We start from the raw sequence: 13,568 nt of genomic DNA, 5'->3' as shown, positions 1-13,568 counted from the left end.
CTCTGTAGCTTCAGTCTCAAACCAGGGACTTGCCATGGCCTGGCCCAGAGCCACCCACTTTTCCAGTGTCTGTAGCTCCATTCCATTCAAGGAATTTATCAGCAGACTTCTTTCCAGTGTCTGTAGCTCCATTCTATTCAAGGAACTTATCAATAGACTCTTTCCCAGTGTCTGTAGCTCCATTCTACTCAAGGTTTGTTAACCTATCACTGAACTCCTACAAATTTTGCTTCTTAGGTCTCCTTGAATCTCTCTGAAATTCCTTGTTTCTTTAACCCTTTGCAGTCATTTTCTTACCTACACACACACACACACACACACACACACACACACACACACACTTCATGATACTTAATGTCTTACTTGGGAGTTAACTTCAGTAATTAAAATTGGAATAAAAGATCCTGTGTTCACTTTAAGCAGGATTTTTTCAGGAAAGTGAAATTATCCAGCAAATTACTATTATTGAAACCACCACTGTATTTTGTGAATGTATGTTTATTCAACAATTTCTGACATAGTGTAAGGACACAAATGTGTTCATTTACAATTTTTACATAGTATAGGCACAACACATACTATGTGCTTAATTAAAGGTTTTATGCTCATTAAAATGGAAAATCAGCATGGAAATATGTCACATAGGGCCGGGATGAAATGCTCTTTTCTTTGTAAAGCCTTTCAGGCAGTAATTAAGCTAGCTCCACCTACTGCCTTCCAAAACACATACCCTCTCTATACGATTGTGCTATAATCAATTTAAAGTGGCCTTCCATTCTTCTCTAATGGAAGGGGGCACGTGGACTAATGGAGTAAGAGCCTTGTTCTCCTTTTCCATTTCTGACAGTTGTTAACTGTGAAAGTCACTTAACCTTTCAAATCCCCAGCTTTGTTATTTATAAATTTGTTACATTTGCCTTACAGGATAAAGGTAACATTTGTATCAGAAGATGTGTATGTATGTGAGTATTTTATATTCAATAAATTCTAGCTATGAAAATATTATGAAGTACACGAAGAATGCTTGTTAAAAGTGTGAAGGGGAGGAAAGGTCATTTTCCTTATATTGATTTAAGATTTTCCAGTAATCTTGAATAGCATTACATAATATACAGATAATAAATCTTAGTAAAACTAAAACAACAATAACAACAAACAAACAAACTTGGAGGCAATACATTTACACTTCTGCTTTGAATCAACAGTCCCCGGACCATTCTATTTATTTTTTAGAGAAATATCAAATTGAAAGTCTAGCTTTAAAAATCTTCTAAGGAACTGTCAATATAGGAAAACAGACAATCAAATGAAGATTGGCTAATTCCAAGCTGAGCCGTTATATGTTACATTTGTGATTCTGAGACCCTAATTATCAAACCAGTCTTTCACTTTTGCTGATTGTCTATCCTGAACTATTTTTCCTGTCCTTAATTTTATAAGTTATGCTACAGTGAGAGAGATATCTTACAAATTATGAATATATTTTACTTCTATATTTTAATCATGTTCTTTATGGAATTGGCAGAAAGTATATCCACTTTATATGGTGACATTATTAAGTTATACTTTGAATAGATCAACAAAGTGTAATGACATGTTATTGGAATATTAAGCCTTAGAACAAGACACTCTGATATATACTCCTATATGGGATAAAACTTGGTACTATGCTAAATGAGATAGGCTAGTCACCACAGGGTAAATATGTGATTCCAATATTATGAGGTGTGGAGAGTATTCAAATTCACAGAAGCAGAATGTTCTGTGGTCCAGAACCTGGAAGTTTCCTGGGAATGATGGAGCAGGAGATGGAGAGTCATTGTTCAATGGGTCTGAAGTTAAGGTGTGGAAAATGAAGACTTTAGTGTATATGTGTTTTGAACCACAGTGACGAGTGCAGAACAATGAATGGAGTTTACCTAAACACGGTTAAAAATGGCAAAGCTTTCGTCCTATATGTTTCACTACAGTTAAGAAATGTCTAAAATGAATCATGGATTTGTGTAATGCCAGAGACATAGCTTTGGAAAATAAAAGCTTTTGTAATGGACTGTTTAGGACACACATTAATGTAGCATCAGTGAGGAAGAAATCAGGCGTGAGAACATTTAATGAATGCATTACTATGACAGATCTGGGTTGAGCTCTTGTCACTGGTTCAGACTCTAGTGAAGATGCCTGTTGTTTCAGGATCTGAGATCAAAGATGATCTCATCACACCTAGCAGCTTGCCTACTACAGAGATAATGAATTATAATTCATCAAACTATCATCCCATTCTATGCCCGGGAAAGGGTTTGCAGAATGCCCAGGACTTCGGGTTCTAGCTATTTTGCAGCATGGGATTTGTACCTGGCTCTAAATGTATGTGAGTGCCGCTTGAGCAAGTCAGTTTGCACTTCAGAATCTCATTGTCCTTCTTTATAAAAAGTTGATGTGACAGGACACCTCACAGGCGTGCCATGGCACGTGAAGGGCTCAGCAGAGAGCAAGGGCTCAGTTAAGAGCATCCTCTACTGCTGCAGTAAGTTCTCAGGAGACCTTTGCACTGGCTGGGCCCCCAGGTAATAGTTGGGCATAACTATGTGTGACAGATTGACCCACCTATGATGTCACTTCCGTAATTGTTGACACAAGTACAGAAGGAAGTGCAGCCACATTTCTCAATCATTGCTCGTGGGGTTGTAATATCAAAGCCATATTGATTATATTTGTGCCCAAAGTCAGGCTAAAAGCCACACATTAAAAATCGAAGATTATTTACCTAACCTAAGTTTTCAGTTTCAAAGAGGGGTCTAAACACACACAGAAAAAAACTAAAACAAAAACAAATGTCCTCCTTTATATAGAGGGACAATTACATATTTATTCTATTACTGTGTACTTTCATATGTGGGGTACTTGAGATGCAGATGTATGGGCTCAGTCATGTAGTATGTGTTAACATCTTACCTTACATATGAAAAGCATAGATAATCTCTAGTCCATTGTACCGATTTGAAAGCTTCTCCCATTAACATTGTAGATCCATTGAGACAAGGTATTCATATTAAAATAAAGACCTTAAGGGCTCAAAGCAGAGGATTAGAAGAAAATGAACACCACCACTAGGGCAGTGGAGGTATATTGCCTAAAAAGCACAGCCTCTTCTATATTGTTTGCTGTCCTGTCCTAATACGACCTAAAATCCCTGCACCATTTGTCTCCTTGGGTTGACAGTTGTAGAAGAAGGGAGGAAAGAACAAAATGCAAGGGATGATGGGAAATGAAGACTTATACTCCACTATTTCTTTGCACTTTCTCCACAACCGCTGCACTGGGCATTTTGATTGGGAGAAATATAGGACCAATGTAATGGTATGTGACATGCAGAACACTGTAAGGACAATACGACTAAGGAAGAATACCTGGTTTGAAGCAGGTTTACATCAGGAAAAAAAATACAGCAAAGGTTAGAAAGACAGAGGCCACGTGAGAAATCAGCTATAGTTACTTTTCAAATTTTGGATGAGGTTAGAAGAAATGGAGAAAGATGGTGCTGTCTGCCTCTCGCTCACGCTCACAGTCCCCACTCCCCAAGCTATAAATATTGTGTCTGGGTGTGAACTGTGGATTTTCACAGCTTTGCTGTGGGGCCATTCTGGGTAAATACCCATTTTATGAAATGAGAGCTAGCATCTTAAAATGGATTTGTTATGTAACTCTCACAAGCTGAAGACTGCTCGTCTTTCTTGGTTCGCAGCCTTTTCACTTAATGATAAATTTGTCTATGGCTTTGCCTTTGATGAACCACATTGATAATTATTCAATTTTTATGTAGCTAGAAACTGGATATATTCAGCATTACATAACTGTGCAAACTCATTTTTCTAGAGCTATGTCAATAGGCAGAATTCAGAGAAAAAAGTTCACGCTCACTATAATACAATGGCATGATAAATTCTGTGACATATTCATGCTCCAAGATATAACAGAAAATTATACAATAGCAAAAATTTTAAAGGTAAGGGAAAAATTCCATTATAGTTGAAATATTGCATATCTCATAAACAGTAATTACTCAAGAAATGATATAGAGGACAGTGAACATACAATGCATAAGAGAATCTCAGCTTCCAAATTGGCTGCCAAAAACTATTCCTTACAATACATCTCAAGCTCCTGAAAATTCATAGACTATAACTTTGCATCTCATATGAGTTATAAGCCAATGTATTTTGAGTATTTGTTTGAAACAGCTTCCCCACAGCCTGAAACATTTTGTATAAATCTCCAAAAATAATTTTCATAGGATTTATGTGAAAATGGAACACTGAATAATGACAGGGCAAAGAATATGTATTAGCCATAAGGGCAAGGGGCAGAAGTTGCTCATATACAGTGGATCCTATGCTACGTCTTGTATGTGCTTTGGAATAGGGAAAACACAAAGATAAAACTTAAGGAAAAAATAATAAAACATTTTCCATGAATTGATGAAATTACTATTTACTGATGTCGTTGTATGAACATCTATAATAAGCAGTTAGTGAACTTGTCTTACCATTCTCATATTAAAAACCTGTAAAATGCCGGGCGGTGGTGGCGCACGCCTTTAATCCCAGCACTCGGGAGGCAGAGGCAGGCGGATCTCTGTGAGTTCGAGGCCAGCCTGGTCTCCAAAGTGAGTTCCAGGAAAGGCGCAAAGCTACACAGAGAAACCCTGTCTCGAAAAACCAAAAAAAAAAAAAAAAAAAAAAACAACCTGTAAAATAAAAATTATTTTAACTTTTATAGAGGAGACAGAGGCAGACTTTATACTCTCCTTTTGGGGACACAGAGCCAGCAGGTGGTAGAAATGGGACTTGAAGGGCACAAGGATTTGTAATTAAAAAGGAAAACAATGTCACCCAATAGTGAGCTGCAGTAGAGAAGTGAGTGGACTAGAATCATAGAGCATTAAAATCGGCTGTTCAGAGAGCAGAGTCATTTTGTTTAACCTCTGCAACTTTGAAGTTTACATGGTATGTTTTAAAACACAAATAATACTTGAATGAATTTCCTCTATGCCTCCTTCCAACTCTAGCAGCTTTCAGAATCATGGAAGATTAAGTTTTTCAGGACAAAAGAAAACACAAATCAAAAATGAATATACATTTCTAGAAATGGGCTAGATTATTTCAGGTAGTTAGTGTAAGAAACTATAATGTAGAGTGTGCTAAATCTACCACACAAGCCCCCATCAAAGATGGCACATCTCCTGCCACTTAATGATCACAGCCACTCAGTGGAGGGTTTAAAACATATAGAGGTATGCTACACTGCCCTAGATACCAGAGCTAATAAATGGCACAGCTGGGATTTGAACCCCAAGAATTTCCCAAAGCTAGGATGCTAAAATAAACCTATTAAAGACAATTCTGTGGTGTTTCAAAAAAAATACCTTGCATCAGGAAATATGCTTTAGCTTTTTCAAAAAAAAACTCAGTGATTACAGGATACCTATTTTAACCAATGTCCAAAAGGAAAGAAACAAAAATAAGAAATCGCTTTTTGGATTATTTAAAATAAATCACTGAATAGAATATTAAATAATTTAATCACTGCTAATAAGATGGGCATCTTGAAAAGATCATTTCCCATTACCAGTCAATAATATTGCTGTTTACTTAATATTTTTTCTGCTACTCCCATCATGCCATCATTTATGTAGGAGGATAAAAAAAAAATGCCTTGCCTTTACAAGCTGTTTGTGTTAAGAGTGGTAACTTGAGAAGGGAAAAATAAAGATCGATTTTTTAACAGTAACTCTATCTATTGCTTACAAAGGAGGTTATCTTCATATAGTATTTAGTCCTCATTTTTATCATCTGTGAAAGCCTGGGGACATTTGTTTTCTTTTGACAACCAAATGAAACAAATTCTGTATCTAACAGAGTCTCTGCAACCAAATAAAAGCCCAAATAAATGGCTTTCCTCTCCTCCGCTCCTCAGCTCCTCTGCTCCTCTCCTCTCAACCCCTCCCCTCCTCTCTTCTCCTCTCCTCTTCTCTTCTGTCCTCCCTTCCTCTTCCTTGTGCTTTCCTCTCCCTGTCCCCTCTTGCTTCCTTCTTTCTTTGTAATTTATCGGTCCATCTGTTCATCGATCATCTCTCTATATGTGTACATTTAGTCAACATTACACATAGGAAAAATGTTAGCTGGCTAATTAGATTAGAATCCTCACTTCTGTTGCTGCATATGAGAGTTCAGATAAAGGAGCTAGCCTGCCTCACCCTCTATATTTTAGAGGGGACAATCAATAAGATGAGGACATTAAACTAGAGAACGTGTATGTTTCTCCTAGCTCTATGGCATTATCATAGTACAGATGCCACAGACCACACTCATACTCTACTCGGGCTTACAGTTTTTGATAACAGTGACTTATTACTTCTAACAATGAAAGAGTTTACTCAATGAAACTTGAGAGCATCATTTCTAAATAATATTTATGATCTGGTAATCCACAGAGAAAACATTTTGGTTAAAGTCTTCTTTCTTGTAGAGTATTTCTTACTAAAATGGAAACTTCACACTGTATTTGTCATCCCAGGAAAGCGAGGCCATTATTAACAGTTGTTCTTTGAGTGAGAACATCAACTCCCACAAGTATTTAGTGAGATTTAGCAAATCTAGGATAATATGAATAGCTCCCAAGGAGGATGCCTGAGTGTCTGAGTGATTTTTCGACGTCTCCCCTCTGCTATGATGATTATCTAATGTAATCAGAGAGCGTGGACCATGGTGTTCTGAATAGTGTTACTAAGCACTCAGAGATTGAGAAGAAAATTACTATTCAAAAACAATTTCAGCAACCCTTTATCCCCAAGTCCTTATTTTAATCACAAAACTTTTGTGAAATAGAAATGCCTGTACTCCAAACTTTTTTTTCTAGTAATATTTTAATTATCAGTTTTTTTCTCCCTTAAAGCTCTGAGCTTTATGGCAGTATTATAGGAGTTTGTATGATTCTCTGATACCTAAACTTTTACATTTATTTTTTAATTCAGTGCAAATGATAAGAGCTTTATTATTTCATGCATCAGGAACTGCCCAGTGCATTTACCTTTCATGCTTTAATCCACACAATGACAACTCTGAGATAGTGATGTCTTTAAAGACTGAAGTATTCATGAGACACTTACCGTCTAATCATTTCACTTTTAAATCAAAGTGTTTTGTCCGTAAATATATTAATATGTATTAATGGAATAAATTACATTAAAAAAGCATACAAGTTTAGATTAGATTCAGTTTTTTCATTGTTTACGTGGTTATCTCCGAGCAACTTAGCACACACTTGTTAAGTAGAAGACAAAGTTGAGATGAATGACTGCACTACACCACAAGTAATGCACACAGAAGAGGGACAAGCTCTTTCTTTGAAACAAGCTATTTTCTTCAGGATTATTCCAAATTAATAAATATGCCTCATTATAAGAATGTGAGCCTTCTAACACATGCCTCACTGAGTCCTACTAAAATTCACAAATGAAAATACCAAGAACTTTATCAATGCACTCAAGCAATAGAACAAATAATTGTGTATAGATAAGATCAGAAAAAAGGTCATTGATAACTTTTCACAGTGACATTACAGTTAGAGGTCTGAGAAATGATAATATTCCTATTGAGATGTTTGGAGACCTACCATTTCCAGCTCTTTTCAAATCAACTACACTATTAAAGTCATGTGATGTGGGTCATTACTATTGATTCTGATGTTACATCTCTATTTCATTGGTTTTGATACTCACACGTTCAGATGTTATAGTTCTTTGCATCTCAGAACTCTATAATGTCACAAAATCTACCACAAAATGATACCATCAAAATATACATAATTCTGTTTAATAAAAATGTATTTAGAAAAACTATTGCTGGTAGGAAGTTATAGCTAGAGATGGAAATACATTTCATAGTTAAGTCTTGATAAGATTAGAAAGAAATGAAATGAGCATAAAGTACAGACTTTAAGGCTGCACTTTATTACTATTATTTTATGCAACTCTATTTAATGATTGTAAATAAGCCACGCATATTAACCTTTAAAATTTTTCCAAAGTGAGTTAATTTTCTATCACATAAAAGAAAACTAATCATGTGTGCGTTTTATATTTTCCCACTTCTTCCTGGAATGATTCAATGTCATCCAAAAATATATAGAGTCAACCTAAATATTTCAGCACCGGAGATGCAGCACGCAGATTACCTTCCCATTTATCTAAGAGGATTATAGGATAAATCATTTCCAGTGGACTCTAGTGAATCGAAATTGAGTCTCAGAAGGCACCTCTTGCTTGCTATTCTGATCTCTAATCTTAAAAATTAGGAAGGGGAATATTTGTGTAAAAGATGATCTAATTTTGCAGAAGGTCTGATATAATTATCTTGTCATTAGAGCACTTACTGTTCTGCTGGGATGTTCTGGAGTATTTGGGGGTGTTTGTTTCTTTCAGAACCTCCTTTCTTCAGTCTAAAAGAAAAACAGTACATGTGACAATCACTTGAGACAGTCTTAAATAGGACATTAGCTTTACTAATGTTTCTACCTTAGATTCTTGCAACATGTCCACCTAAATACAAAGTATCCCATTCTCATGAGTATTTACTATACACAATATAGGGCAGAAAAAAAAAAAGAACTGTAAAACTGGTTTGAGAACTTTGAGGAGGACTATGTGGATAATTTATATACTCATTTTACAAAAGGTAAATTATAAGATTATGCTCTTTATAATGTGTTTCAGTTTAAAAATTAAAATAAGAAGTCATGAGAGAATATCGAATCATTATAATATCGTTATAAGTCTCACACAATTTCCAGTCTGTTCACGTCTATTTCTACAACAAAAATTGATACAAGTGCTATAAATCAATCTTATACATTTATCTCAAATTTTATATGTTTTCTTAGAGTTAGAAAACCTTCCATACATCATGACTATTTCCCTATTTTCAGAGATTAATCATGGTCTAGATATAATTTTATCCTATTCTAGCACATTGGATATATCTATAAACACACATGTAAACAGACATACAAACCCATCAAGCATTAGGAGAAAAGTAAGTACACATTAGTATATTAAACATACAGCATTTAATATAGTTCAGAAAATAATAATGTAAAGTCCTTTTCAAGACTCAATATCACAGTTGCTTTAATGCAGTAAATAATGTAATCAAAAATTTCTGATTCAGTTTTGACAAGCTAGAAACTCATAAATGAAAATTTAACAGGCCTGAAGATAAGTATCTTTTTACTACAAGTTTTCATCATTTTTCAGTTCTCAGAGTGGAAGTTGAAAGCTGAGAGACAACCGTGTATTTCCAAACAGGTTTCCAATAAGCAATATTCTGGTCTGTTCACTAGAGCTATGAAAACATTACAATGACAGCATGTCTTGCTCCTGGCCCTCAGAGGTGCTGAGTGGAACAGATCTGAAGTGACAGCGATACTTTCCAAGCTACATTCACTGCATCTGTGGAGTGGTTTTGTCTCCAAGGACTGCTTTCATTTTATCCCTGCCTGAAACTCGACTGTTTTCTAGTAAAATTCACAAGCAACATGGTTGTGAGAAAGCACTTAAATTTACCCGACTCCCTCTTAAATATACAATTTCAAGCCATAGTTAATTTTATGTAAAAAGCTCAGCAGATTATCTTAGTATACTGCCATATTGAAATTGATGTAAAACCTACAACAACATTCTATGTGTATACATATGAAAACACAGTGGCATTTAGTACTTTATAAGAAACTGGAGAAATGTGTTAGAAAAAAAACCTGCATTCTATCAAAAAATAAGAGATGATTTGATGGTATACATACTTAACCTTATCACTCACCAAGGGTCAGGCTTTCCTAAGGGTAGCTGTGAAAGGCTTAAACAGCCTTTGTGACTTGTGCTATCTACAGGCTTTTGATTTCACTTTGGTTTTACATGCATATCCAACACAAGGATCAATGGGAAAGCCTGCTCTGTTGTAGGGTACAAATAATTATTTCATACTTAGTCCATGCTCGGAATATGGGTGTATACACTATTTTCATGGTAGCCAATTTCTGTCTCTTTGATGTATAAATGTCTTCTCTTTAATCTAGAGGGGAAATAAAACAAAAGGCAGGCCACATCATGGCTGTAGACCGTTCATCACTTATCTGCATATTGGTGGAAGTAAAGCAGTCCCAATCACTCAGTTAATTTCTTGTATTGAGGCTTGGTTTTGTTATGATTTCACATGGAACTTAAAAAATAATATCTGCTTTGGTCATTTTTAAATGAAATATTAGATATACTCAGTCAATAAAGCTAATGAGGTATTATTGATGTTTTCATCTAATGTTAGAAGCAGGCTTGACAAAGAGGAAAGAAAGAGACTCAGATTGCTCTTGGTAGAAGTAGATAGAAAGCAAGCCATTCATAACTGTAGCTCTTATGATAAATGTAATTTACAGAATTAAGCCAAACCCTACATACTGTAGACACTATGAACATGCTTTACATTTTTGCCATTTTTTTGTAGGCAGAGAAAAATCCATAGTAGCTTAATATTGGAGACTTAAAAAGTAGCTATCAAGCTTTAAGAAATATGCTTATTCCCAATAACAACAAAAATTAACATTTAAGTATAAACTTTAGTTTTAGATCTCTCAAGTATTCTGTTTTTATTGAGTTACTAATCTTAACAAAACATTCATTAACGTGGCATACTGCTAAATATTCACTTAGGGCTGGAATTAGAGTGAAAATTCTATGAAATCTTGCAAGAAGGTCACCTTCTAGTGCCATCTCTTTAGCTTTAAGTCAAGTGACTCACAACAGAAGCCCGATCCTGAAGCTTTACCTGCCAAGCTATAAGATGTTGATACACTCACAGCTTTCTCTCTTGGACTACATCGGACAGAATTGCTGAAACTCACGGCTAGGGCATAGCTGTAAGGCTGAGTAGTGATGCTCTTAGCACAGATATTTCTAATCCTAAGTAAGGGATTTGGTTAGAATTTTTTTTTTTTGGGCTCATGTTTGTATTCTTGGAACAACAGTCAGCAAGCAGCTATTACTTGGTAACAGGATATTATCCAGGTCATTACTGATTGAATGGATGTAAGCTTTTAGATACATAAATAAAACACTGCCCAGCTGAACACATTGCATGACCAGATTAGATGCATGGTCAAAGGTGGCGGTGAGGAACAACTCACTGCCAACACCATTGCTACAGATAAGGAAGCTTAGTTGTGGGCTGTGATTAGGCAATGGTAGTGTGTCAGTGGGAAAATGCCCATCTTTGATAACTAGTCTTTGCAATATAAGAATATAGCCTGGTTACACAAAATACACTGAAATACACAATAAGGGAAGATATGACATCCCAAGGCCTCAGTGCAATTTCAAGTGGTTGAAAATATAATAACCAAATATATGCTATATATAATTTATACATGTAGATTACATGTTGTGTGTATATCCTTCAAAAGCAGAAACTAAAGTATTTACAGAATTATTAATACCTAAATGCTGTATATTGCTTAATTTCATAAATAGGATTTTTATTAGAATAACATATATGAACAATTTCTGGCTACTGCTAAATGGACTGTGTCTCTACACACACACACACACACACACACACACACACATATGTATGTATATACACATATATAAAGAGAGAAGAGAGAAAAAGAATGATGATGTATAACACTCATGTAAACAACTGGTGAATCACCACAAGGGCACATGGGGATTTGTAATGTTCTTGTACCTTTTTGTTAAGGGTCTATAGTTACAGAGAAACAAAGATAAATAACAGACAATAAAACTATCTTCAAAATATATTAACTGAGAAAAGAATGCCATTTTCAGTAGTTCTATATTATTACAAAAATGGTGGCTAATTTGAGATTGTTCATTAAGCATAAGATCATTTTGTATTTAATTATAAAAGATAAAAATGTTTATTTGGATGATATTTGAAAGTATCAGACAATGAAAAATGTATAATTTATCAAGTGAAGCAGTGGACTATGAAATGCTTTCTAAATGAATGCCATCATGGTGGGTACCTATGGTACTTTTTGGAGGTATATATAAAAGGCAAAAGTGTACTGATATAGATTTTGTTTGAGAAAGAAGATTTGTAGAACAAGGGAACTTCTCTATTTTCTTCCTCCTCCTCATCTAACCATTTTGACAACCATTTGCGAGGCTTATGTCTATGAGCCTGTCCTAGTTATGATAGAAGCAAGCGTTTAGCAACTAGGACAGAAAAGGAGGGGGAAACAATGAAGGAGCTCCTTGTTTTGTTGTTATGACACTTTATTTTACAAGTCAACAAATATTAAAACATTTGTTGGCAGTTGGAGGTACTATAATCACACGCTGGGTTCAACCATGTTTAACATTTTCATTATACTCAAAATAATTATTTTAGAATGGAGGATGATAATGAGGCAGAATGGTATTAAATCGGGAGAGCCAGTCTGTACCTTGAAGAGGAGGATGGGAATTAATTAAACAAGAAACTTGGGAAAAGTTAATTGGGGCTGAGGAAAGATAAGGGCACTATCAAAGCAGAAAGAAATGAAACTATAACAGAAGATATAGCAGGACATCCCACTGCACACACCTAGGAGAGAAAATCTAGGCAGAATCATAAACAGCAGGAGTCGTAGAGTGCCTAGGGCTGCCTTGGTTGGCTTCACAACTCCTAGAATAGTTCCTGTCACATAAATAAATGTTTGTTGAATGAACAATATTGTATATTGACAAAAGTAAAATCCAGTTTCATCTTATACATTTTTGATTCTTCCTCTAGCCGGTGTTTGACCCTAGGCAAATCACTTAATCTATTCTGACCCCAATTTCATCTATCTGTGAAATGAAAGTGGAAAAAGGTCACTCTCCAAGGTGCCTTCCAGCTCTAAACACTTCTGTATATAGTTCTGTTTATTAGAACAGTCAATTGGGAACATTTTTGTAGAAGATAATATCCTGATATGAGTTCTACGTGAAGAGAATTGGTGAAACCAGAAAAGATGAATAATGGAGCAATGCATTTATTCAAGTAATGAAAAATAAATCCTACTGAATAAAATATTTTTATGTAGGGGTGGCTTATGGTTTTTGTAGGCATGAAGTGACATTTGCATGGACAACTGACAATGAGAGGCAGATGAAGAACTCTTCATCTTATAATTTTATTATAATTAGAATGACAGCATACCTTGCTTGCATCCTCATCTAGAGTCTCAAAGAGAGTCCAGTGTTCAAAATAAGATATCAACTGCAGGAGCTCAGACAAATGTTATTATACTCTGTAGAACTGGGAATGTCCATCTTAGAGAAGAGAAGGCTGGAGAAACTCAGATCCATATAAATTCCATGGAACAATCTCAGACTCAGGCCCTATCTGGCAGAGCATCTGACATATCTATGAACTCTTCTACCCTGATACTGGCTTCCTTGTATCTTTCTGTTCTTATGATTCTTTTTGGCCCTACCTTCTGGAACACCATTCAGCAACATGTACATGTAATTGCTG

At 35.4% G+C, this 13,568-nt stretch overlaps 1 protein-coding gene across 2 annotated transcripts in view; it reads right to left on the bottom strand.

Annotated features, from left to right (window-relative positions):
- Syt1 (synaptotagmin 1) overlaps nt 1-13,568 on the bottom strand; it is a 505,793-nt gene that overhangs the window by 319,973 nt on the left and 172,252 nt on the right. For both annotated transcript variants that reach the window (XM_028873036.2, XM_028873038.1), the window contains exon 3: nt 8,431-8,496. The gene's annotated coding sequence lies outside the window, so the exon portion shown is untranslated. The remainder of the gene's footprint in view (nt 1-8,430; nt 8,497-13,568) is intronic.

The sequence above is a fragment of the Peromyscus leucopus genome, chromosome 18 (genome assembly GCF_004664715.2).
Source record: "Peromyscus leucopus breed LL Stock chromosome 18, UCI_PerLeu_2.1, whole genome shotgun sequence".
NCBI classification, from domain to species: domain Eukaryota; kingdom Metazoa; phylum Chordata; class Mammalia; order Rodentia; family Cricetidae; genus Peromyscus; species Peromyscus leucopus.
This window is presented reverse-complemented; position numbering and strand designations above follow the sequence as displayed.